The 26280-nt window shown below is 41.1% G+C and overlaps 1 long non-coding RNA gene across 6 annotated transcripts in view; it reads left to right on the top strand.

The window, feature by feature from the left end:
- LOC107034297 (uncharacterized) overlaps window positions 1-26280 on the top strand; it is a 127318-nt gene that overhangs the window by 37451 nt on the left and 63587 nt on the right. For 5 of the 6 annotated variants that reach the window (XR_012077359.1, XR_012077360.1, XR_012077361.1 and 2 more), the window contains exon 8: window positions 24910-24991. The exons of the other annotated variant lie outside the window; for it this stretch is intronic. This is a non-coding gene — a long non-coding RNA (uncharacterized lncRNA). The remainder of the gene's footprint in view (window positions 1-24909; window positions 24992-26280) is intronic. 6 annotated transcript variants of the gene reach the window in all.

The raw sequence follows: 26280 nt of genomic DNA, 5'->3' as shown, positions 1-26280 counted from the left end.
AGGCACACATGTGGCTGGTGTCAGTCCTTCCCCTTTAAGGGAAGGGAAGCATTTCCTGAAAGAGTGGTGGGGGGAGAGGAAGACTTGCAGCCAGAAGGGAGGCCACATTTGTCTCAATGATAAACCAAGGACAAAAGCTCAGCCCCGAGCATTCCAGGAGGGGCCTGCCTCCTCCCGAGGATGGAGAGAGCCATCCTCCCCTGGCCTCCAGGTTCCAGGGCACATTTTGAGGAGGGGGAGACAGTGCGCTGGAAGCAGGCAGCTGGGCACCGGCATCCAGAACCCAAACCAAGTCCATAGTCCCCACCCCCAGCCCAGGCCTCCCCTCTCCCAGGAGTCTGGGTTTAATTTTCTGGTCAGTGCCAAAAGGAGGAGGAAGAGGACAGGAGGAGGAGAAGAAAGGAGCGAGTTGAAGTTCTAATGCAGTCGGCTGGGATCTGTCACTCAGCGCACAGCCCGCTGACGACTCAGGGCAGCCCCAGCTGTAAGCAGCCCATGATTTATGGACACCGAGTGAACTCCTGCGGCAGAAACCAGCCTTGAGATCAGAGCGGCAATAGGGCCCTTTTTTTGGCAGGAGACAGGGCCTGCATTTTTCTCATTCATGCCAAACTGCTTTGCACGGCAATTAGCTCTGTCCTCATTTAGTCTCCAGTCCCAAAGGGTAATGAAAGTCATATATCATCTTCAAGACTGCTAATTATTGAGCTCGCTTACAGGTAGGCTTTGTAACTGTGAGAAGGGCCTGTCGGCCCAATATTTATTACTCTTCCAATAAGTAAGCAAAGGGAGGTGGTGCTGAGGGGAAGAGAGGGAGGGAAGGAGGGAAAGAAGGGGGAAAAACAACTTTCTTGTGAGACCGCCCAGCCCCAGCCCCAGGATCTCTGACGTATCTTCTATAAATGTGCTCATCAAAGGGGAAACATCTTTATCCTACGGAGCCATTTTTCATGCCCTAACAAACCAGCCTTTGAGAGAGCCCCAGAGTGGTGAAGAGAGGCCTTTGGAGGGGCTGTGGGGTCTGCCCCAAGGGTGGGGAAGGGGACTGAGCAGGGCAGTGGGGAGAAGAGCACAGGAAGAGTGCAAAGTGGAAGGCAGAATCCCCCCTAGACCCCAACCCTGGTCCAGAACATTCTCCCTGTCATCCTTGGGCCTGCCAGGTGGATGGTGGGGGTGAGGGTCAGGACCAGGGCTGGGATTAGCTACGTCTGTCATTTCAGGGCCTGGAGTGTGGAAGGCTCATGCTCGAAAGGTTTTCATCTGAGCCCTTTGCCTTTATTTAGTTGTCCTACAACCAAGTGGGTTTATTGCCTGGATTGTAATCCGAATCAACAGATTTCCATGGATGTGGTTAACTAAGGGGAAGGTAGGTCCTTATTTCCCACTCAAAGGGACTTAAAAAATAGAATGACCTTTTAGGAAAAAATGAAACATAAACATTAGCCAGGGTTACTGATGGTTACTTTAAAACAGAGGATGCAATTAAAGCGGGAGCTAAAGAAGTGCAAATATTTCAGGACTGTTGCTGCCATACTCATCACACAGTTAATACATACTGTGCGCTTCCTCCATAATGTCGAGAACTGTTCTGTGTATGGGGACACAGCAGAGCTCACAATGGACGAGGTCCTTGCCCTCATGGAGCTTCTAGTCCAGCGATCAGTCCTCATTTACTGATTATGGTTAGTTTTCCACCCAACTTAAATAGTTAATAACAGCTGACTTGAGTTATAAACATAGCTGGCATCTGTTTAGTGTTTATTATGTGTCAGGCACCTTGCTGAGAGTTTTGTGTTCACATTTCTCACTGAATCCTCACAACTCTTTGAGGCTGGTCCTGGTAACATCCCCATTTTATAGGCAGGTTAAGTTACGTGTCCAAAATCACACAGCTAGTTAGGATTGGACACATACCATCCAGCTCCAGATTCCAGATTCCATTCCCTAAACCATGTTTGCCTTAATTCATTCTGAACTATTTACATTTCCAGTTAATGACACTGGTGCATTGGTCTGTTTCGGCATCAAAAGCCCTTATGGACAGAGTTTCCTCTCCTGCCATCAGCAAACCTTTCACTCTGAGCCTCTGTGGATACACCTTGATTTCAAGCTAAGATGGAGGAAGACTATTAGGTTGACTCAAAAGCCCTTGCAGTTAGCACCAGCTTCACTGGAATTATTCTTGACGGGGGGAGGGACAGTGGTGTGCTGGAGTCCTCCCAACTCCATTCAAGGATATGATGAAATTGACTATGGTAGGAATATTTACAGTACAGAAAATGGCAGTTGTTGCAAGTCAGGGTTTCTGTTGGTTTGTTTGTTTCCTGAAGAGATGGTTATTAAATATCTACCAGCACACTACTGGAGAGGACCCAAGGGAAAGGGGAAAACATGATGCTCATGGTAACCTCTTGGTTTCTCTCCATCGGATGGAAGTGCAGAGAGCACTGGAGAGGGAATGTAGAGACCTGAGTTCTAGACCTAGTTTTCCCCCGAGGGATCCTGACTTGAGCTCTTTGTCCTCATTTGCATCAGGTGGCCTCTTGGACATCACCGTAATTGTAGGATTGGTTATCAAACTACTTTCATAAAGAGCCTAGAGCTACAAAATTAAACTTAATTTTTTGCTCACAAATAGAAGGCAGTTCCCTCAAACGTGTGAACAGTGGGCTAGGGCTTTGAGTATATGTGCAGAATACGTGCTGCTGTATGAACCATAGAGGGCATGCAGGACAGTCCTTCTGCTTTCTCTTTCTTTCTTCACCATTTCTGGGGCTAGACAGACCAGGGCTGGAAAGCCACCTCTTCCCACTTCTGTGACCTTGGGCAAGTTGCTTAGCTTCTCTGTGCCTTGGTTTTCTCCTCTGAAATGAGGATACCAACAGTGCCCATTCACGGGGTCCCGTGTGGATTGAAGTGGATGATGCAAAGCAGATGCCCCAAACCTCCTCAGTTTTGCTATCATTTCTCCCCTGCATGGTCTCTTTTTCTTTGGTGCCCCATACCTACCTCCTAGCTGTGCAAGGGGCCAGGGTTGAGACAGAGGGGCTGCCCTCACCTCCCCAGGAGCTGGCCTCCTCTGCTGAAGCCTCCCACCTTCCAGCATTTATGCAGACCTCTGTGTTCCTGAGGCTCCCACCACTGGAGTGAGGTGTGATCCTGGAGTCTCCTGTTTCTGGAAGTGGAGGCTCTGGCTGAAGGGACTGGACTCTGTGGGTAGGTCAGCTAGGAGGACACCAAGCAGGCCATGGGATTCTCCAGTCCCTGCACCCAGAGTCTGCCCTCTGCCTATGTGGTTCAGAAATGCCCTTCCACATAGCAGGCTTCTGGTCCTTGCAGGCGGGGGGGGCCTGGTCCTCTCCTTGTGTTTCTGGTGGTGACCGTCTTTGGGGTGGCTGCCACCTGCCTGCCACCTCCCATGCTGCTGCTCCTGGCCTGGTGCTGGGAGATTCTGGTTCTCTGCAGTCACACCTCTCCCTGCTCCAGGCGATGATGCCCTGATGGTCTCTGAACATGTGCACAGGATGTTCTCGTTTCCCATCTTTCAGCTTCTCCTGTCCCCTGGTCCTGGAGGACAGATTAATCTGCTAGCTTGGATGCATTCCCTGCCCCTCCAACCCTTCTCGTGACCCTCTGTCTGGCCTTCTCTCCAGCCCACCCTGCCACCCACCTTCCATTCTTCCCCTTCCTAGGTGTGTTTCCATTTCCTTCCTCAGTCTCCCATTCCTGTTTCCTACTGTCCATCCCCACTTACCAGGGTCTAGCCTCGTGATACCTTCCTAATCTTTGACTTGAGGCTTCCCAAGAGTAGGCTGAACACACTCAGCCTGGAGCAGGGCAGCGACGAGCGGAACCAGGGCCCCTGACAAAGTCAGACTCAAGGTTCCTCCCTGGTTGTGCTGCTCTCTCTCGTGACATCGTCCTCTCTTCCCAGCTTCTCCTCACAGCGGGGCACAGTTGACAAAGGCGTGGCCTCGCATCAGTGCTTTGGCAGACAAAGGCTGTCTATCCCTGGTCTAGTTAAGACATCCTGGGAGGCGTGTGGTTATCCAAGCTTGGGACACTGTGCTGAGCAGATGGGGTTTTATGATGGTCCAGGCATGGTGCGCAGTTAGATAAAGTGTTGTCCGGAAGAAAGGAGAAGCTATGTCAGCAAGAAAGTGTGCCTTTATTACAGGTGAAGATAGTCTGCCCAACACTCCAGCACTAGCAACACAGTCAAGCGGAGCCATATGGGGCACTAGGTTCAGATACAGATGATGCTGCACCCTGGGGGACTTGTCTGAAGAGAACCACACTCATGTTTGGAGCTAGAGGATAATGTTTTTATTTTTTTATTATTTTTCATGAACCAAAAGTGACTATTGCAAAAATTTGGCCAAGGTTCCAGTTGGGTGGCTCCTGCTGAGGTTGGGTTAGGGCTCCCTGCTCAGGCTGGGGTGGGTGGGAGGAGGACAGAGTAGAGGGATTGTGTGTGAATCTGGGGCTCAGAGCTGCAAGATGATGTTAGGAGCCGGGCTGCAGGAGAGGCCTGTGCCCTTGGGTTCCACATTCAGGGCCTTTCTCATGCTGTCCTCTGTCACCACGGAGAACCTCTTGAACTGTCAGTTCCCAGGCTGTGGCACCAACAAATCATCTGTCTCCTTCCTAAAGGCCCCACTGGGGTTAGCCAGGCACTGAACATCGCTTTCCATATTGTGGGCCCTCCCAGCCTTGCCAGCCACAGACATTGTAGACACTGCAACCTGCCACCACCTGGACCCCCTGGGCCTGCAGAGCCCAGCCTGCTCCATACGTCCTGATAGGTGGGCCTTGGGACAGCCCGGGATAAAGGGGGTAACTCAAGACCTATGAAAATGTAGAACACCTGCCCAGGAGAAATTGAAATCAGGAGAAGGAGGGGAAATTCACTCAAATTTTGAATTTATATGTGGAGGTCTAAATAGGGGTCATAGAACAGAAAATATTTCCCCATAACTTTGCTGTCGCAGGGCTATGTAAAGAGGACATGGGTGGGGGGCCCTGTGGGGTGGGTCTTCCTTGTGAGCACAACACCTGCACTCTTAATACTTCTTGGTACCTGGTGGGCCCATGTGGATTTCTGAGACCAGGAAGGGTGGGACCAAGGACTGTTTATATTTGCAGCAAGACCTGGATTTCAGACTGGCTGGAGAGAGGGCCCTGTTGGAGACAGGACAACACACAGTAGAGAGTCATCACTGCATCCCCAATGGGTCCCAGCCTGGATGTGCCCCATGTCCACCCGGCTCTGAAGGCCTCCTGGCCATCTTGTCCCTACTGTTCTGGTTACTACTGCTGCAAAACAAACCACTCCAACCCATTTTATTATGTCACAGATTCTGTGAGAATCATGAATTTGGATAGGGCACGGTGAGGATGGTTTGTCTCTGGGACTTCAGCTGGGCTGACTCAGAGGCTGGGAGAATCACCTGGAAAACTCTTCATTCTCATGTTTGCTGGTCGATGCTGGCTGTCAGCTGGAACCTGGCTGGGCTGTGGGTCAGAAGCCTCCACAGGCCTCTCCGTGTGAACTCTCTGCACGGACTGTTTTGGGCTTCCTCACAGCATGGCCACTAGATTCCAGGAACAGGCATCCCCAGACAGCCTTTTCTAATCTGGCCTTAGAAGTCATGCCATGTCACTTCTGCCACATTCTGTTTGTGGAAGCAGTCACAAGCCAGCTCAGACTGGACAGAAGGGAGTTAGCTTCTTCATAGGGAGAGGCATGTAGGAAGAGTATGTGGGGTGGGATATGTGGTTGCAGCCATCAGTGAAAGTACAACCAGCCACATCTTTGAAAAATCTACCTGCCATTCGCATAAATGGAGGAAGATGAGGGAGTCCAGTGGCAAACAGATCCTTACACTCACTTCACAGAGGAAAGAACTGAGGCTGCAAAAATCATTGACTTGAAAAAGGGCCCTCAAAGCCCAACATCCAATCGTTTTAGGGATTCTTTCTATAGCATTCCATGAAGCTAATTATTCAGCCGCTGCTTGAAAACCTGCAGGAAGGTGGAGGTCATTACCTTACAAAGGGGCCCATTCCAATTGTTGCACAGTTGGAATTTTCAGAAAGTTCTTAGATCATGATAAAAGCTGCCTCCCTAGGTTTGCTCATTGGCTCTGGTTCTGCCCCTGGCGAATGAGGACTGGACAGGATGGAAGGAAACGAATGCTCTCGAGTGCTGATTATGTGCGTAGCCTGTGCGTGGCCTGTGCCTGGGGTTTTCACAGCCGTTTCATGGAGAACAAGCAGGTGCCAGCCTGTCACTTCCCCATCCGGAGGTCTTTCCCTTGTCCCTCAATGACTAGGTTTCCCAACTGCTCTTCCTCTTTACCTGTGTTACAGTTTCTCAGAATTCTTAAACATCATTTGAACATGATGCTCTAGTCTAACATGACTTTTTTTTTTTTTAAAGCAGTCACATCACACAAGGTTGGCTCACCTTAAAGCTTGCCATCAACTGAGAGCCCCTAATCGTTTTTCACTTTAACTACTGCTGTACCTGGTCTCTCCCATGCCACCTTTGTCTAGGAATCTTCTCGTCAGACCACTGTTAGAATGAGAATGAATATCAAGAGGTCTGTTTTTTTGGCCCCAAAAGATGTCTGAGATCAAAAGATTGTCTGAAGAGTGGGCCTGTGACTGTGTCCAAGGTGGCTCAGGGGTCAGCTTGAGCCCTGGCCTCCTGCTGGACAGGAGGTGGGGCACAGACCAGATGGGTTCATTTAGGTGCCAGGAGGACTGCCAGTCACCCAGGGCCTGTCCCCTTCTTGCTTGGGGATGGGGACAAACCACAGTGTTAGGAAAATACCATTCCAGACAGACTGAGAAGTGCAAGCTGCTTGAGCCTGGCCTGGGAATAGGCATGAGGGCTGAGGTCCCAGGGATGACCATTGGGGAGGAGAGGCTCAGAAAAGGCTCACTGCGGCCCTCCTTGTTCTGGGCCTCAGTGACTTCTTATTCATGAATGTATATGTAAAAATAGAATAGAAGCATGTATTGATTTGGGGGAAATCCTCCTGAAATGACAAACCTCCTGAACACCAGTATGAGGACTCTCTGGGTTGCAAGTGACAAAAGCAAAACTAAACTGAGTTTCAGCAAGAAAGGGATTGTATTGGCTGCGAAATTCAAGGGTAAAGTGGGCTTCAGGCTTGACTAGGTCCAGAGACCTGACGATGTCATCAGACTTGTCATCAGTGGGCTCCACTGCTCTGGTTGGCCTCATCCGCTCCTGCAGTCACTTGATTTCCTCCAGGCTGTGGCCGCCCTGGTGCTGGAAGCTCTGGGGTCCTAGCCTTACAATTCTCAATCCAAAAGGAATGGAGAGCATCTCTCTTTCAGAATCAATACATAAAGTACTGGAGAGGACTCTGATTGGCCTGACACAGGTCCCATGCTTATCCCTGGGCCTTTCTTTATAGGCAGAATGGTGAGACAGATGGCCTGGCCAGGCCTGAGCCATCTTTTCCAGTGGTCAGCTATCTCACAGGCATCTGAGGGCAGGAAGCAGTCCAAACAGGCCCCAGGGGACAGGAATGGGCAAGTCTGGAATTGAAGCTGTGCTGTCTTCTGGGTCTATCTACTATTTCTCATCTGCTTCTTTTTGCCCACCTCCTCATTTTCTTGCTTCACTTTGAAGATCAACTTTTTTTTTTTCCCTCTCTCCTCAGCATGTGCATGGCTGAAAATGGTTGCCCCAGCTCCAGACATGATTTTCAGGAGCCCAACACCACGTGGCTGCGTTCACATTTTTAAGGAAAAGAGAATCTTGCTGCAGGGATAGGTGTTCACTACTGGAACCATCAGCTGTGGCAAAGGGTGGGGTTGGTTATTTAGGACAGATACGCCTGTGAGGCCTTCCCCTTGAGCAGTCCTGGTAGGAACCATTCCTTCAAGAAGGGAGCTGTGGGTGTCACAGGCATCACAAGACATCATCCTGATCCCAGGTGACCCAGAGGAGAACAGAGCATGGCACCATCCCTGCCCTCAAGTAGCTTCAAGTCTAGCTGGGCAGGCAAGGTGCTCATCTGGGCCAGGGGTCACAGGACCTCAGAGGAGGGCAAGGTCACTGTAGACCATGTTAGGCAGAGCAAGCTTCCTGGAAGCAGTGGGAACAGAGCTGGTCTTTCCAGGTGGGCAGAAAAGAAATGAAAAGATACTCTAGAGCACAGAGCAGATGTGTCCTCCACGGAAGTGCTCTTCATGCCTGAGCCGGCTCACCTGAACCCATCCACAAATGTGTTTGAAGTGGATAGGCCTTCCTACCTCCACCCAGCAAGTTCCCACCAGACTCCTTATAACACCCTTGGTTGCTAGCTGACCATGAAGTGACCCGACCCCTCTGCCACTTACCATCTCTGGACACATGTGGAGGTTATAGGGAGTTTTTCATGACTTTTTGGAATGTCAAGGAATGTCTTCTCTCCCCTAAAGCCAAGAATGAAAACAAAAGCCAGAACCCAAAAATCCCTTTAAGAATAAAAGGAAGAAAATAATTCTTGGCATCTGGAGAAGGTAAAGAGACCCGTAAGAGCCCTGAGGTAGGGACTTCCACTCCCATGTTATGGTTGAAGAAATAGAGGTCTAGGAAAATTCCAGACTTGCCCAAGTTCTTCTCATGGGATTTGGACTCTGACTTCTCACCATGGGCCCAGAGCTCCTTCCATGAGCCTGTGCTCGCCAAGGGCAGTGGGTCTGGCAGGGGTAATCCTGTGTGGGGTGGAGGAATGCCCCACCTTCACAAGGAGGGAATAGAGGCTCAGCCCAGGAGTGTGTGGCCCAAACCAAGTTCTTTTGGGAGTCCTGGAGGATCGGATCTGGAGAGTGGCTAAGATGTCCCTGGCAGCATCTCAGGCAGAAGGGTGAAGGTCCATCCAATACACTTTATCTGGGCAGATTTCATTTCCCGCTGGAGGAAAAGGAAGAGATCTTTGTGTTTCTCTGCTGCTTTTTCCCTTTCAGACAGATCAGAAATCAGATCCTGTCAGATAAGCCCAGCTGAAAAGAAAGAGGCAGAGGCTGGCTCAAAGAGAAGGTTCCCTTGCCAAAGTCACACAGGAAGAACCCAGAGAGAGCCTCCCCTGCAGAGGAGGGAGAAGGGGGTTCATGTGGGCCTCACTTTCCCCAAGGGCTTTGCTTTAGACTTTTAATAATATTTCCAAAAGAAGTTTTAAATACAGTGATTGTATCATTATTTTTCACACCTGGTTAAAAGAAACCAATTGTTAAATCCAAACTTGCCTTCACACTCCTCCCAAACGGGGCATCTCTTCATGGTTTCACGCAGGGGCAACCTAACAAAATGGAAGTGGCCCAAACCTCACTTGACCTCTGAGAGGTCCAGAGGGCAGTCAGTCACCAGAGAGGAGGGCGGGGGACAGAGAGCAGGAAGAGGAGAGGGAGGAGAGGTGGGGAAGGGAGAGAGGGGAAAGGAAGGGGAGAGAAGCTGGAGAAGTGGAGAGGAAGGCTGGGGGAGCCGAGGGAAAGAAAGAGGCAAACCGGAGAGGGGAAGCGGTGGGAGCCCCGGCGACAGGGCTAGGGTGAGCGGGGGAGAGGGCAAGGTGACCCGGGTATCAGTGAGGGGCCAATTGTCAAGGTTCTATCTGCGCGATGATTGATGGGAGCCTGGGTTTTTCTGTCAGCCTGTCACGGCACAGGAATGTTTAATGTTCTCATTATTGGTTACGCTGTTGTGTATATTTCTCTGTCAGCACCGCGGACCCAGCTGAACTGGCAGAGCACTTCAAAGGCCTGCGGGTCATTCATCATCCCCATGACGCTCCGGCAAATGCTCAGCTTCAGCTCCGCGCCAGGGATTTGTTATGACTTGCGAGCCGGCTGACAGACAGGGCTGTGGCGGCCGCGGGAGGGGACACGGGAGGGAGGCACGCAGCCCTTTTTTGTCACTCTGGGCCCACGGCAGCGCCCAGCGCCCGGACTCAGCGGCTCCCATGGGCGGGCGGTGTGGACCAGCCCGGGGGTGACCCCCTCCGGGGGCGGGGCGCATTCCGGCTGGGGTCCCAAGACCCCCCCACCAACTCCCCTGGAGTCCTGCCGGCGCCCTCTCCCTCCAGTCCCACCCTCCTCCCGTCGGCTGGCGGTGGCGTCTCTGAAAAGTTGTGCTGAAAACCCAGAGGTTGGGGATAAAAAGCGAAACTTGCAACTGTCCGGGGCCCGGGAGGGGCGGGGAGGAGAGCGGGGGAGGGGAGAGCAGAATATCGGAGCTTTGTTTCCTTTCCCAGGCCGTGACATGATTAATCGTTTTCTTCTGATCTAATTTTGGAACATGAAAAACAGCACATTTGTCTTGAAGAAAAATGATGTGCCGAACTGCGCAGATGGAAATTTCGAGCAATGAGAAAGATTAAAGTGAAACCCCACTCCTTAGACCTAATCATGAGTTGTAGATTATTCTGTCGGCCCAGCCAGATGGTAGCTCTGATTCCACAGCCCCTTCTTATATTAATGAATACTAGACTGTTATATTTGACTTAGGTAAGTGAAATGTCTATCAGAGCTAATGGACTGCCAGCCAGCATAACACATGTTGTACCGCTAAGGGTCCTTGCTGCATTTTTCATGTTTTATACTAATGTAGAACATTTTGTTTCCTACTGTTTTTCATCATTGTCACTGTTTGCTAAATATTTTCACATGGAAGGGGGGAGTGGGAGACAAAGTCAGGAGGAAAAAGAACCCCCCTTCAAACTTGTGTCCAAAGCTAATTTCCTCCCGTTGGGCTTGGCTATAACTCTGCAAGTAAAACAGTCACCCCGAGCAATGCGTACAGGAACTCAATAGTAACGTGATTAAGTTCCTAGTCAACAGGACTACACTCGACTGTATGTTAACAAACCTAATTATAGCCCTGTGGTGATAAATTGGGCCAGGGCCCTTGCTGCACATCTCGGAGGTCATGTCTCCAAGAGCAGTCTGACCCTCTTGTCCCCAGGGAGAGAACTGTCCTGGAGAGGAGTCCCAGGCTCAGCCTTGGGGGAGGGGCCGTTCCTCCCTAACCCAGTTGTCCAGCCCCTGGGGAGGGTGGGCAGATGCTAGGAAACATTGTGGAGCAGAAGGTCAGAGGTCTGAGCCCTGGGCAGTAGGCTTTCCTGGATGAGGCTGGAAGGGTGGTGGCTTGGGAGCTGTTGGCCCCATCCATGTTGTGAGCAGTAGCACCATGGACGACAGGAGAGGGTGGTGTTCCCAGCTCATTGCTTCCATGCGGGCTCAGAACCTACAGGCTCACCAGCTCTGGACCCAGTAGAGGGTGGCTCAGGCCCTGCCCCTTCATCCAGATGCCTTGTCTATACACGGGTAGGGCCCTGAAGAGCTAGCTGTTCAAAAGGAAATCCTGAGTTACTTATTTGTAAGGGACCCAAGCCTGGGAGGGATGGTGTCCTGGATAAAATGAATCCTGGAGATGGAATCTGAAAGGTGTCTGGGGACAGATACATGGAGGCAGTTGAGTGATATCATCAAGAGGTGGTGTTCTGAGGAAAAAAAAAATGGAAAGAAATACATAGAGAGGAGAGACCTAGACATGAAAGCACATGGAGAGAGAGAGAGAAGGAAGAGCAGAGTGCAAAGACAGAGAGAGAGAGAGGCAAGGGAATGCAGATACCAGAAGACTAGATGGCTCCTGAACTCAGAGAAACTCTTCTTGCTCCAGCCAAAATGAATTCCCTAAAAAGCAAATCTGACCCCTGCTTAAAATTCTCTCTTGACTGTGATGTCCACAGGAGTCAGTTCAAATGTTTTGGCTGGGAAGAGATGAACCTTTTCCATCTGCCCCCAACTTACCTCTCTGGCCTCTCCTCTCACCTGTCCTCAACTGGGAGCCCTGTACTTCTGCCTCATGAGCCTTCTCAGGGTCCCCAAAAATGCCAGGCTCTTTCAGAACAATGTGCTTTTGTCTGTGTTTATCTGTCTATCCCACCTCTTTGCATTCTTCTTTGGCAAACTTCTACTCATCCGTCAAGACCCAGCTCCCACATGTCCTCAGTTGCCACATTTTCCTGGCATTCCTCAGGAGGCAATATTTCTTCCTCTGGGCCCCAAGCATTTTGCCCATATCCCTGTGAAAATGTCCTTGAAAAGTATCTGTGTTTGCAAATCTCTCCCTCTATACCTCCCTTCCTCTACAACTGTTCTGTTCATTGTTTTGTTTGCTTATTCAAGAAATACTTGTTGAGAATCTATTATATGCCAGGCATTGTCTAGGCATGGGGGATTCAGCAATGTATGAAATTTGATGTCCTTTTAGAGCTGATGTTTTGGTAGCTATATGTGTGGATATGTTGGTGAGGCTTCTTACAGTGAGAAACAGAAACTCATTTAGACTAGCTCTGGTAGTGGGGGTTATTGTAAGGTGGTGGCACTAAGGGCACAAAAATCTTATGGGGACATTTTGAGACATAACTCTCATGCCATTAAGTCCATTCCTTAAAAAGGTAAAATTCAGTGGTTTTTAAATATATTAACAAAGTTGTGTGAATACCACCTCCCCCTAATTCCAGAATGTTTCATCACCCAATAAAGAAACCCCATATCCATTAGCAGTCATTCCCCATTCCTTCCTTCCCCTCAGTCCCTGGAAACCCCTGATCTACATTCTGTCTCTATGGATTTGCCTGTTTTAGACGTTCAGTATAAATGGAATCCTACAATATGAGGCCTTTGTGTCTGGCTTATTTCACCCAGGATGATGCTTTTAAAGACTCATCCATGTTGTAGCATGGACAAGAACTTTATTCCTTTTTATGGCCAAACGATGTTCTACTATATAGTTTTACAACTTTTTGTTTATCCTTGCCTCACTGTTGGACATTTGGGTTGTTTCCACATTTTGGCAATTATGAATAACGCTGCTCTGAACATTTGTGTACAAGTCTTTGTGTGCACATATGTTTTCAGGTTTTTGGATATATACCTAAGAGTAAGTAGGAATGCAAGTTCATATGCTAACTCTATGTTTAACTTTTTGACTGTGATTCATTTGAAGTTAATTTTAGTGTATTATATGAGGTAAGTATCTAAGTTCATTTCTTTTGCATGTGGATATCCAATTCTCTCAGCATAACTTAAAAAAAAAATCATGAATTAGCACTGGATTTTGTCAAGTGCTTTTCCTGCATCTACTGAGTAGGTTTTGAAATTTTCAGTTATTACTATTAAATTGTCTATTTCTTCCTGAAATTATCATGTGAGTTTTGCCCTTTATTCTTTTAATATGGTGTACTACATTAATTAATCTTCAAGTATTAAACCAGCCTTACATTCCTATAATAAATACCACTTAGCAATGATGTTTAATCCTTTTTATGTGTTGCTGAATTCGGTTTCCTAATATTTTGTTAAGGATTCTTTTGTCTATATTCATGAGAGATATTGTGTTTCTTTTTTTGTAGTATCTTTGTCTAGCTTTTGTAGTAGCTTTGTCTAGCCTTATAGAATGAGTTGTAAAGTATTCCCTCCTCCACTATTTTCTGAATTTCTGAAGAATTGGTACTATTTCTTCTTTACATATTTAATATTTGATTAACCAGTAAATCCATCTGGGTGTAGGCTTTTCTTTGTGGGAAAAGTTTTAATTACTCTTTCAGTTTCATTTTTATTTTAACTTTATTCACTTTTTTAATTCTTTTTGAGTCAGTTTTGGTAATTTTTGAACTTCTAGGAATTTGTCAATTTTATCTTAGTTGTCTAACTTGATGGCATAAAGTTCTTCATGTTTTCTCTTATAATTCTTTTAATTTTTATAGTGTCAGTAATGATATACCTTCTTTATTCTTGATTTGGGTAATTTGTATTTTCTTTTCCACTTTCTAGGTAATCTGGCTCAGGATTTGCCACTTTAGTTGACCTTTTCAAAGAACCAATTTTTGGTTCCATTGATTTTCTCTACTTTCTATTTCATTGACTTTTGCTCTAAGGATGTTGTTTAATTTAGTTTTTTTTCCTTTTTTCCATATTTCTTTCTATTATGGATCTCTAATTTAGTCTTCTTGTGGTCACAGAACATACTTTGTCTCATTTCAGTCTTTTTAAAAGTTATAGAGAACTGTTTTGTGACCAAGCATATGGTTTATGCTGGAGAATATTCCCTGTGCCCTTGAAAAGAATGTTTATTATGCAGTCTTTGGGTGGAACGTTGCATAAAATGCCAGGTAGGTCAAGTTGGTTGGATAGTGTTATTCAAGTCTTAAATATCCTTTCTGACTTTCTGTCTGGTTGTTCTATCAATTATTGAGAGTAGGGTGTTGAAATTTCTAATTATTATTGTTGAATTGTCTGTTTCTCCTTTCAGTTCCATCAATTTTTGCTTTATGTATTTTAGGGCTCTTTTGTTAAGTGCACATACATTTATAATTGTTACTTCCTGATATAGTAACCCTTTTATCATTATAAAATTTCTCCATTTTATCTCTAGTGATGTTTCTTGTCTTAAAGTCTATTTTGTCTGATATTAATATAGCTACTCCAGCTCTTTTATGATTACTATTATCCTGGAGTATCTTTTCCCACCTTTTTACTTCAGCCTACTTATGTCTTTGAATCTATGATTTTGTTGACTACACTTGGTTTGGTTTAGCTTTTTTATCCAGTTCGACAGTCTGTGCCTTTTGAATGGCATTTTTGGTTCATTCCCTTTAAATATAATTCTTGATATGGTTGGATTTACACCTGCCATTTTTCTATTTGTTTCATGTCTTTTTTTGTTTTACTGTTCTCCTTTACTGCCCTATTTTATGTTAAATAATTCTAGTTTTAGTTAAAAGTAAGTATTTTAATTTTTCTCTTGTGTTCTTACTGTATTACTTCAAGTTATTTTCTCAGTACTTGCTCTAGAGATTACAATAGGCATTTTAACTTAGTACAATCTATTTCAACATAATACTACCTTAATTCTGGCAAAATATACAAACTTTGTTCTAATACATTTCCATATATATATATATATAACATCTATGTATGTTATACATTCAATAATACCAAGTTATAATTACTTAATATTACAGTCTTACATTTTGTTAAAGTTAAGAAAAGAGATGAGAAAATATACATACAGAGTCTTTTATATTTACTCACACATTTATGGTTTTCGAAGCTCTTCATTTCTTTTTGTGGATTTGAGTTATTGATTGGGGTCACTTCTTTTGCCAGAAGGACTTCGTGAAGACAGGCATGGTAGCAAGAAATGTTCTAAGTCTGTTTATTTGGAAATATTTTTATTTTACCTTTACATTTGAAAGATTATTTTAGCTGAATAAGGAATTCTTGATTGAATTCTTTTCTTCTAGTACTTTGAATATGTCAATCCATTGTTTTCTAACTTTCATTGCTTCTGATGAAAATCAGCTGTTAATTGTATTGTTCTGTTTTTTGTGATGTGATGAGTTGTTTTTTGCTTGCTGTTTTCAAAATTTTCTCTTTGTCCTAGGCTTTCATTAATTTGACTGTGTGGGTCCAGCTGTGGACCTCTTTGTATTAATCCTACTTAGGAGTTATTGAGCTTCTTGATCATATAGATGAATATTTTTATTACATTTAGGAAGGTTGTGGCCATTATATCTTTAAATACTTTTTATACCCATTTCACTTTCCACTTTCCTTCTAGGATACCCATTACAGATATGTCAGTACCCTTAATATTGTCTCACATCTCCTCTGCACATATATACAGGCTTTGCTGGTCAAGGATATGTGAGCCTCTTTGGCCCTCTTTGGTCTCTGCTGTACATGCACACAACTTCTGGTTAATCCAGGATATGTGGGAACTTTATCAAGCCCCTTATGTCTGTCTTACCTCCTGAAACTTCTTGATAAATTCCTGGCCAGTTGACTAGGCTTTCGCTTGTCTGAACCAAGCCTAAAACCTCAGACTAATGGAGATGATGGTCCTCCCTTTTTGCTTGCCACTGAGATTATCTCTTCAACTAACAATGCTCCAAATCAAGTGTACCACTTCCAGCATCAGTGGTGAAGCTACTCGTTCATGGCACAGAGCTGAGAAAAGGGGGATGGGGTGTGAGCAGCCATAGACTCATGCTACTCTTACCCAAAACTTGGTAGTTTTAGTAAGTAAATATTTCTTAGTTGTTGTATGCCTTTGGTAGAATTCCAGTGTGAAATGTTTTTGTTTGCTTGCTTGTTTGTCTTGGTTTGGCTTTTGTTTGTTTTTACTATCTTGTTTACCTTGATAGTTACTTTCTTGGAGAGATGTTTTATGGGCCTCCTAACTCCATTGTGCCAAAAGTCAGAAGCTGCTTGGTTGTTTGTTTGTTTGTTTTCTCTTTGGAGCTTCTGCTTCTGTTATTTACTAACTATCTCAGTCTCTTTATTTCCAGTTCAAATTTCTGATAGAAGCTGATTGGTACAAACAAGTATAGGGAGTGCTCCTGCTCCAAACCATTTCATAAGTGGTGGCCTAGCTCTGCCTTAAAGGAGTTGGGAAGGTTAGGGAAGAAATTCAGGCAGGAAAAACTGAACTGTGTGAAGCCAGGGCCAAGTGTGTGATATAAATATGTTCTTTATGATTTCAGCTTATGTATAAGTGACCACAAAGATAGCTGGAAAGTGGTTCTAGGAAATTTCAGTGATGTAGGTAGATTGTGTGAAGTTACAGGTCAAGGAGTATTGGGGTACTGAGTATCAAGGCTGTTGGGTCCACATTATACCATGTAAAGCTGAAATAAGGCAGGCAAAGTGGGTCTGACCAGACTGAACTTCTCTTGCCTCATGCCTGTTCTGCCTTAGCACTGCTCCTGACTCTTTCTTGGTTTACTCCTGCCTCTGTCTCGAGTGAGTAGACACTCTAGTGTTGAGTATGGGCCCCAATTATTTTCTACAAGCACTTCATTCATTTATTCATGTATGCATTCAAGCAGTATTTGATCACCCACCTTATGTTAGACAGTGTGCTAGTTACTAGGGATGTTGTGATGAGTGAGGCAGACCTAATCCTTACTCCCAAGAGCTTACCGTCTACTAAAGGCCAAGGATCATCTTCACCACAGAGAATCGAAATGGCTGAAACCAAGATAGGTTGGGTTGTCATTTTTGGTCTCTGGGAAGAAAGTGTTTTGTTTACCAAATGAATGTAACAGCATAAACAAGATTGCAGAGAATACTTTTAAACTACTTAAAATAATTTATTTTGTCTAAAGCTTAACCACTGTGTTTATTTTCAACTTCATCTTGCTAATTACTAATATGTATTATTATTTATTAAAACAAGCCCAGTGAGACTCTCATTTAGTAAATTTGGTTATTAGTGAAAATTATCATGATCTTCAAATATATAAAAGCTCTGCTAATTAACCTCCATTTAAATATTTCTTCATTTTCTTTGTAAAACATATGGAATCATGCCCTCAACACAATAAACACTAGGAACTCATATGCTGCTCTCCAGCATGTCCACTAGTTGTGTTAAATAGAATGTAAACTAATCAAATCTGACTATAAAGATAAATTAATTTGTTTTTCTGTGTTAACTAAAGTGAATGTTGTAGAAGGACTAGTAGCAAAAAGTTTATGTTAAATTGAGTGTGCATGTTATAGCTAGAAAACATTGGAGGGAAGAAAAAATCACAAATATCTAGAATGAATCTCCATATATGAAGAATTCTGCTTAAGATCGCATTATACTAACAGTGTAAAAGAGACAGAGATGCTAAAATTATCTGAAAGGTTTTGAAGTAACCATGTTGAAAGTGCTTCAATGAGCAAATACAAATGTATTTGAAATGAACAACAACAACAACAAAATAGAAAACCTCAACAAAGAAGTGGGATATATAAATGAAGATTTTAGAAATAAACAATACCATAATCAAAATTAAAAGCTCAAGAAATGGGATCAACACTGGAATGGAAAGCAGAGCAAAGAATCAGTGAACCAGAAAGTAAAACTATAGAAATTACCCAATATTAATGGGAGAGAGAGAGAGAAAGGAAGGAAGAAGGGAATGAAGGAAGGAAGAAAGATAGATGGATAGAAAGAAGAGCATTTCAGAGACATGTAGGACTATAACAAAAGATATAACATTTGGACATCAGAGTCCAGGAAGGAGAGGAGAAAGAGGGTGAGGCTGAAAAAGTATGAAAAGAAGTAGTGGTGGAAACTTTTCCAGTTTTGTCAAGAGACATAAAGCTATAATCCAAGAAGGTGGGTGAACCCCAAACGGGATAAACTCAAAGACATCTGTACTAAGATGCATCATAATTAAACTACTGAAAACTAAAAGTAAAGAAAAAATTTTGAAAGCAGACAGATAAAAATGACATTTTACCCAAAGGGGAAAACAATTTGAATTGCAGTTTGTTTCTTATCAGAAACCATAGTTGCCAGAAGGCAGTGGCACCATATTTTCACATGTTGCAAGTAAAAAACTGTCAATTTGGAGTCTTACACCCAGCAAAAATTTTCCTCAGAAATGCAGAAGAAATTAAGACATTCTCTGATTAAGGAAAAGTAAAATAATTTGTTGCCAGCAGAACTATCCTAAAAGAAAGGCAAAAAATAACATTCTCTAAACAGAAAGGAAATGGTAAAGTGAGGAACTTTAGAACATCAGGAAGAAATAACATAGTAAGCAAAAAATATGGGTAAATACAATAGACTTTCTTTTCTTAAATTTTCTAAAATAATGTTTGATGATTCAAGCAAAATTTGTAATATCTTAGCAGTTATAAATGTATATAGAGGAAATGTTTAAAATAATTATAAATGGGAGAGAGTAAAGGGACATAAAGGAAGATGAGGCCTCTGTTCTTCATATTAACTGGTAAAATGACATAAATAGGCTACGATAAGTTATATATATATAAAGTAATACCTACAGCAACCAGTAAGAAAGCTATACAAAGAAATACACTAAAAAACACCACAGGTTAATCAAAATGGAATTTTTTAAAGTTAAGTAATCCACTTGAATAGGCACGGAAGGGAAAAGAGAAATGAAAAACAGAAAGGAGAAACAGAAAAAAATAAAAATGGAGACTTAAGCCCTAGAATATCAATAAGTACATTAAACAGAGAGTATCTAAATACAATAATTAAAAGACAGAGATGGCAGGTAGGATTGAAAAACATGACCCAACTGTACACTGTCTAAAAATAATTCCTTTCAAATATAACAGTATTGCCAGATTGAAAGTAAAAGGCTGGAAAATGATGTATTATGCAAATGTTAATCAAAAGAAAGCAGGCAGGAGTGACTTAGATGAAATTGGACCAATTCAAAACCAACTTCCACAATTCACCCAATATGAAATAGATATTTTGAATAGTCCTATCCTATCCTATATAAATGATATTGAATTCATAATTTAAAAAACTCCCAAATAAGAAATCTTGAGGCCACATGGTTTTACTGGAGAATTCTACAAATGTTTAAAGAAGAATTAACACTAACTCTGTATAGTCTTTTGTAGAAAATAGAAGAGGGGGCACACTTCCCAATTCATTTCATGAGGCTAATATTACCTTGTTACCTAAACTTGACTATGTCCGTACAAAAAAGGAAAACTATGGACCAATAACCTTTTGTGAATATAGATATAAAAATCATTTAAAAATTAACAAATTGAATTCATCAATATATCCAAAGAATTATACAACATAACTAAGTGGGGTTTATTACAGGGATGCAAAGCTGGATTGATATTCAAAAGATGGTATGGATCAATTATGACGTCGTTTTGGCACACCAACTCCCAGTTTCTTTTCGTCAGACTGGGTTGATTGAACTCTTAGCCAAGAATGACAATAGCTGCATTTCACATCTGGTCCTGCTGTGACTCCCCTTCCTTCAGTGTCTGACTCAGTGGCATCTTCTGCTCCACTGTACTGATTCTGCATGGATCCCTGTCAGTCTCTTCGATGGAATGGCTGTTTTTTTTTTTTTCCATCGTTGATCATGTACCAATGGCTGAGGGTTTTTGTTTTCTGGTGTGCAAAGCATGGTCCTTGAACTTGTCAAGATTTATCAACTATGTTTCTGTTGTGCTAAAAAAAAATCTATCAATGTAATATACTAAATTAACAGGCTAAAGAAAAAAATTATATGATTATATCAACGGATGTATAAAAAGCTTTGACAAAATTTAGCACCCATTCATGGTGTTGAAACTCTCAGGAAAATATGAATAGTGGAGAACTTCCTCAACTTGATAAAGAGCATCTACAAAAAATCTACAACTAACATTATAGTAAATAATAAAAGACTGAATCTTTGCCTTAAACTGACAAGGCAAAAATATCTGCTCTAACCACTTTTGTTCAGTGTAGTGCTGAAAGTTCTAGCCAGTGCAATAAGGCAAGAAAAGGAAGTAAATAGCTTGCAGATTGGAAAACAGTTTGGCACTAATGAGAAATATAGGTTCACACAAAGACTTTTACGTGAATGTTTATAGCACTTTTTGTATAATAGGCAACAAGGGGAATAATCCAGATGTCCTTCAATGGGTGAATAAACTGTGATACATCCGTACTATGGAATACTACTCAATGATTAAAAGAACAAGCTATTGATACACACAACAACCTGTATGAACCTCCAGGGAACTGTCCTAAGTGAAAAAAAGCCAACTCCAAAGGTTACATCTATATACTATTCTTTTGTAAAATTTATTTTTATTGAAGTACAATTAAGTTTACAATGCTGTCAATTTCTGGTATACTGCATAATGTTTCAGTCATACATATACATATATATATATATATTTGTTTTCATATTCTTTTTCATTATAGGTTACTACAAGATATTGAATATAGTTCCTTGTGCTGTACAGAAGAAATTTGTTGTTTATCTGTTTTATATATAGTAGTTAGTATCTGCAAATCTTGAACTCCCAATTTATCTCTTTCCACCTCGTTTCCCCCATAGTAACCATAAGTTTGTTTTCTATGTCTGTGAGTCTGTTCTTGTTTTGTAAATAAGTTTGTTTGTGTCTTTTTCTTTTAAGATTCCGCTTATGAGTGATATTATGTGGTAACTTTCTTTCTCTTTCTGGCTTATTTCACTTAGAATGATGATCTCCAGGTCCATTCATGCTGCTGCAAATGGCATTATTTTGTTCTTTTTTATGGCTGAGTAGTATTCCATTTTTTAAATATTACCACACTTCTTTATTCAGTCATCTGTCAGTGGACATTTAGGTTGTTTCCACATTTTGGCTATTATATACTATTCTTGAAATGAGAAAATTATAGAATGGAGAACAGATTAGTGATTAGCAGGGGCTAATGTGGGGGTAGGAGCATGAGGGAAATGAGTATGGCTATGAAAGGATAACATAAGGGATGAAAATGTTCTGTACCTTGACTATATCTATGTGAAGATCCTGATTATTGTGGTATACTTTTGCAAGATGTTACTATTCAGAGAAACTGGGTAAAGAGTCACATGATCACTCTGTATTATACAAAACAATGAGTTTAATTTTTAAAAACTGGGCTCTCTTAATCATCTACATGTGTATGTCAAATGTGATATTTAGAGGAAAAATATTCTTCATTTTAAAATCTATGTCGTTATTGGTAGATTCTGTCTATTATTAAGGGAGATATGTTAAGATAATCCATTATGATTGGGACATGTTTATTTCTCCTTTTAGATCTGTCAGTTTCTGTTTTTATATATTTTAAGGCTATGTTATTACATGCATATACATTTAGAATCATTCAATCCTCTTGGTTGATTGTGCTTTTGATCACTATGAAGTGTCTCTCTTAATATTTTGTGATGCTTTTTTGCCTTAAAGCCTATTTTGTCTGATTTTAGTATAGTGACATCATCCTCTTTTGGTTAGTATTTGCATAGGGTTCCTCCCCTATTCTTTACTTAAAATTTTTTCTGTGTCCTTATTTTTAATGAATGTCTCTTGTTAATGACATTAATATAATCTTGTTAATATATTTGGGTTTATATCTACCATTTTATGTATTCTGTAATTATCCCACTTAATCTATATTCCTTTTTTTCTCATTTCTTGCCTTCTTTTAGATTAAACAAGTATTTTTATTATTCCATTTCTTCCCTCTATTATCTTGTTATAAATTCCTTTACTATTATTTTTAGTAGTTACCTTAGAGCATTCAACACCTTTGATTTATTAAAGTCTAATATGAAATAGTACTTTTAGTACTTTTCATGTCATGTAAGGGCTTTGGAATACTTTAATTCCATTTCCCATCTCCAGTTTTTATGCTTTTATTTTCATGTTTCAATTCAACATATATTTTAAAACTCACATGATATTATAATTCTTCCATTAAAACAATATTTATTTTTTCATTTGTTACAGTTAGCAGTTTCCATTTCACTGGGGGTTCTCTCCACATGTTGGTTGATTTTTTAAAAGTTTACATACAGTAAGCTTTATTCTTTGTTGTGTACTGTTCTATGGGTTTTGTCAAATGCAGAGTCATATATCCACCACCAAAAACTCTTGGTATAGAACAGTCTATCGATCACTCCCAAAATTCCTTTGTGCTGTTCCCTTATAGTCAACTCTGTTCCCAGCTCCAACCCTTAGAAATATACGTAGCTTTCTGGTCTGGCTTCTTTCACATAGCAGTATGTACTTAAGATACTTTTGTGTTGTTGTGTGTATAGTTGTACTATACCTTGTTTATCCATTTGCTAGCTGAAAGACATCAGGGTTGCTTCCGGTTTTGTGCAATTATGAATAAAGCTCCTATAAACATTCACTTGTCATAAGCATACATCTTCATTTCTCTTGGAAAAATATCTAGAAGTAGGATTACTGGGTCATATGATATGTTTATGTTTAATTTTTTTTAAAGAAGCTGCCAAATTATTTTTCAAAGTGGCTTTACGATTTTGCATCTCCACCGGTTCCAATTACTCTGCATCCTCATCATCACTTGATATTGTAGTCAGTCTTTTTCATTTTAGCCCTTTTAATAGGTATGTAGTAGTATCTCATGATGGTTTTAATTTGGTTATCCCTAATAACTAATGCTGAACATCTTTTCACGTGGTTATTAGCCACCCATATATCTTCTTTGGTGAAGTGTGTGTTCAGAACTTTTGGCATTTTAAATATTGTGTTGCTTGTTTTTTTTTTTTATTGTTGAGTTTTTAGAATTACTTATGTATTCTGTATACAAGTCTTTGTCAGAAATATGATTTATAAATGTTTTCTTCCAGTTCATGGCTTGCTTTTGAATTCTCTTAACAGTGTCTTTTGCAAAGCATGAGTTTTTAATTTTAATAAAGTTCAAATTATCATTTGTTTCTTTTGTGGATCATGCTCTTGTGGAATGTGCTCTTAGTGTCTAGAAACTCTTTGCCTAATGTAGGGTCATGCAGATTTTCTCATGTGTTTCTGCCAGAAGTTTTGTAGTTTCACATTATACATTTAGGTTTATGATCCATTTAGAGTTAATTTAAAAAAAACATTTTGTTTTATTGAGATATAATTCACAAACCATAAAATTCACCCTTTGAAAGTGTACAATTCAGTGATTTTTAGTATATTCACAAGGTTATGCAACCATCACCACTAATTCCAGAGCATTTCACATCGTCTGAAAAAGAAACCCCAGAACTCATTAGCAGTCACTGCCCATTGCCCCTCCCCCTTAGGCAACCACTAATCTACTTCCTGCCTCTACAGTCTTTCACTTAGTGTATTATTCTCAAGGTTCATCTGTTTTGTAGCATGTATTAGTACACCATTCCTCTTTATGTCTGAATAATGTTCCATTGGATGAATATATACACTTTATTTACCACTCATCATTCAATGGACATTTGGGTTATTTTTGGCTATTATGAACATTCACGTACAAGGTTTTGTGTGAACATATACTGTCAGTTATCTTGCATACACTTAGGAGTAGTTGAGTTAATTTTTGTATAAGGTGTGAGGTATAGGTTGAGGTCTTTTTTTTTTTTTTTTTTGTATATGAACATCTAATCATTCCGGCACCATTTATTAAAATAACTATCTTTTTTCCATTGAATTGCCTTTGACTTTTATCAAAAATCAGTTGAGTCTCTTTTTAGATTGTTCTGTTCCATTGATCTATGTGTCCATCTTTTTGCTAATACCACACTGTCTTGATTACCATAGTTTTACATTAAGTCTTGAAATTAGGTAGTTTAATTCCTTCAACATTGTTCTTCCTTTTCAAAGTTGTTTTGGTCATTCTGGATTCCTGCCTCTCTCATATACATTTTAGAATCATTTTAGCTGGTCAGTAATGATTTTAAAAATATACTGAGATTTTGATTGGGATTGTATTGAATCTATAGATCAATGAGAGTGGTTATTATCAATTTGATTCTTCCAGTTCATAAACATGGATTATTTTTTCATTTATTTAGGTCTTTGATTTCCTTCATCAGTATTTTATAGTTTTCAAAGCACAGATCCTGCACATATCTGTTAGATTTATAACTAAGTCTTTCATTTTTAAGGGTGCTAAAGTAAATGGATTGCTTTTAAATTTTTGAATCCAATGTTTATTGCTGGTATATAGAAATACAATACATTTTGTATATTGACCTTGTGTCCTGTGCCCTTGTTAAACTCACTTGTTATTTCTAGGAGCCTTTTTTTTTTGTAGATTATTTGGAATTTTTTATATAGAAATATAATGATTTTAAGTTTTATCCTTACACATGTTGACCCTTCCTATTGTTCTTCATTCCTTCCTCGATATATTTGATTTCATCTGGGATTGTTTTCCTTCTTGTATGACTTTCTTTAGGTCTTTTTTTTTATGTTGGTTGATTGGTTAAATATTTTAATTTCTGTCTGAAAATGTCTTATTTTCATTTCTTGTTAAAGAATTTTTTTTGCAAGACATATTATTCTAAGTTGACTGTTATTTTCTTTCAGGACTTTGAAGCTGTCCTTCATTGTTCTGGCCTCCATTATTTCAATAGAGAAGTCAATTGTTGCTATTGTTACTACTTTGAAGGTAATATTTCTTTTTTCCCCTCTGTTTTTTTTTTTAAGGTTTTTCTTTGCCTTGTCTTCCAGCAGTTTTACTCTGATGTGCCAAAGATGTGGATGTAGTTTTCTTTGTATTTATCCTGCCTGGGCTTCTTAGCATTTCTTAAATATATATAGCTTGTGGTTTTTATTTCTTTTGGAAAATTCTTAGTCAGTAATCTCTTCAAATATTGCTTTTGCTCTGTATTCTCTCTCCTCTCCTTCTGGGACAATTACACATATTTTATGCCTTTCTACTATGTTCGTATCTTTAATTTCCTTTCTGTATTTTCTATTTTTTTCTCCGTTTGATCCAGTCTGTATGTTTTCTGTTGACCTATTTCTTAGTAGGTAGGTGTCTAGTCCTCTCTTCAGCTGTGTCTGCTTTGTGATTAAACCCATCTATCCAGTTCTTAATTTCAATTATTATATTTTCCAGTTTTAAAATTTCTATTTGACTTTTTGGGTAGATTCTAGTTCTCCACTGCAATTCTTTACTTGTAATTTTTTTTTGGCAAATCTTTTTTTTATTGAGTTATAGTCATTTTACAATGTTTTGTCAAATTCCAGTGTAGAGCACAATTTTTCAGTTATACATGAACATACATACATTCGTTGTCACATTCTCTTTTGCTGTGAGCCACCACAAGATCCTGTATATATTTCCCTGTGCTACACAGTACAATCTTGTTTATCTTTTCTACATTTTGAAATCCCAGTCTGTCCCTTCTCACTCCCTGTCCCCCTGGCAACCACAAGTTTGTGTTCTATGTCTATAAGTCTGTTTCTGTTTCGTATTTATGTTTTCTTTTTTTGATTCCGCATATGAGCGATCTCATACGGTATTTTTCTTTCTCTGTGATTTGTTTTCTTGAATGTATTGATGACAGTTATTTCAAAATTGTATCTGATAATTCCCACATATGAATCAACTATAAGTCTGCTTTTATTATTTGGTCTTTCTCTGATTTTTGGTCACTTGGTCTTCTTTCCTGGTAAGTCTGGTAACTTTCGATTGAATGATGGACATTGTGGATGAAACATTATAGTGGAAATTTGAGCTTAAATGTTACCTTCCTGCAGAGGGGGTTTGCTTTTGTCTCAAGTCAGGGTCAGATCATCCTAATCTAATCTTAGACTGAGCTGGTTTAAATCTGAGTTTCAGCTTTGGGGATGGCTCTTCTGTTTACATACCTGAGAAGTAAGATTAGCCCTTACTTTTAGGCTATAACTTGTCAGGTGTCCCAACTGAAAGCTGGGGATGTTTGCTAAGTT

This window comes from Vicugna pacos, chromosome 11, assembly GCF_048564905.1.
Source record: "Vicugna pacos chromosome 11, VicPac4, whole genome shotgun sequence".
Lineage (NCBI taxonomy): Eukaryota > Metazoa > Chordata > Mammalia > Artiodactyla > Camelidae > Vicugna > Vicugna pacos.
This window is presented reverse-complemented; position numbering and strand designations above follow the sequence as displayed.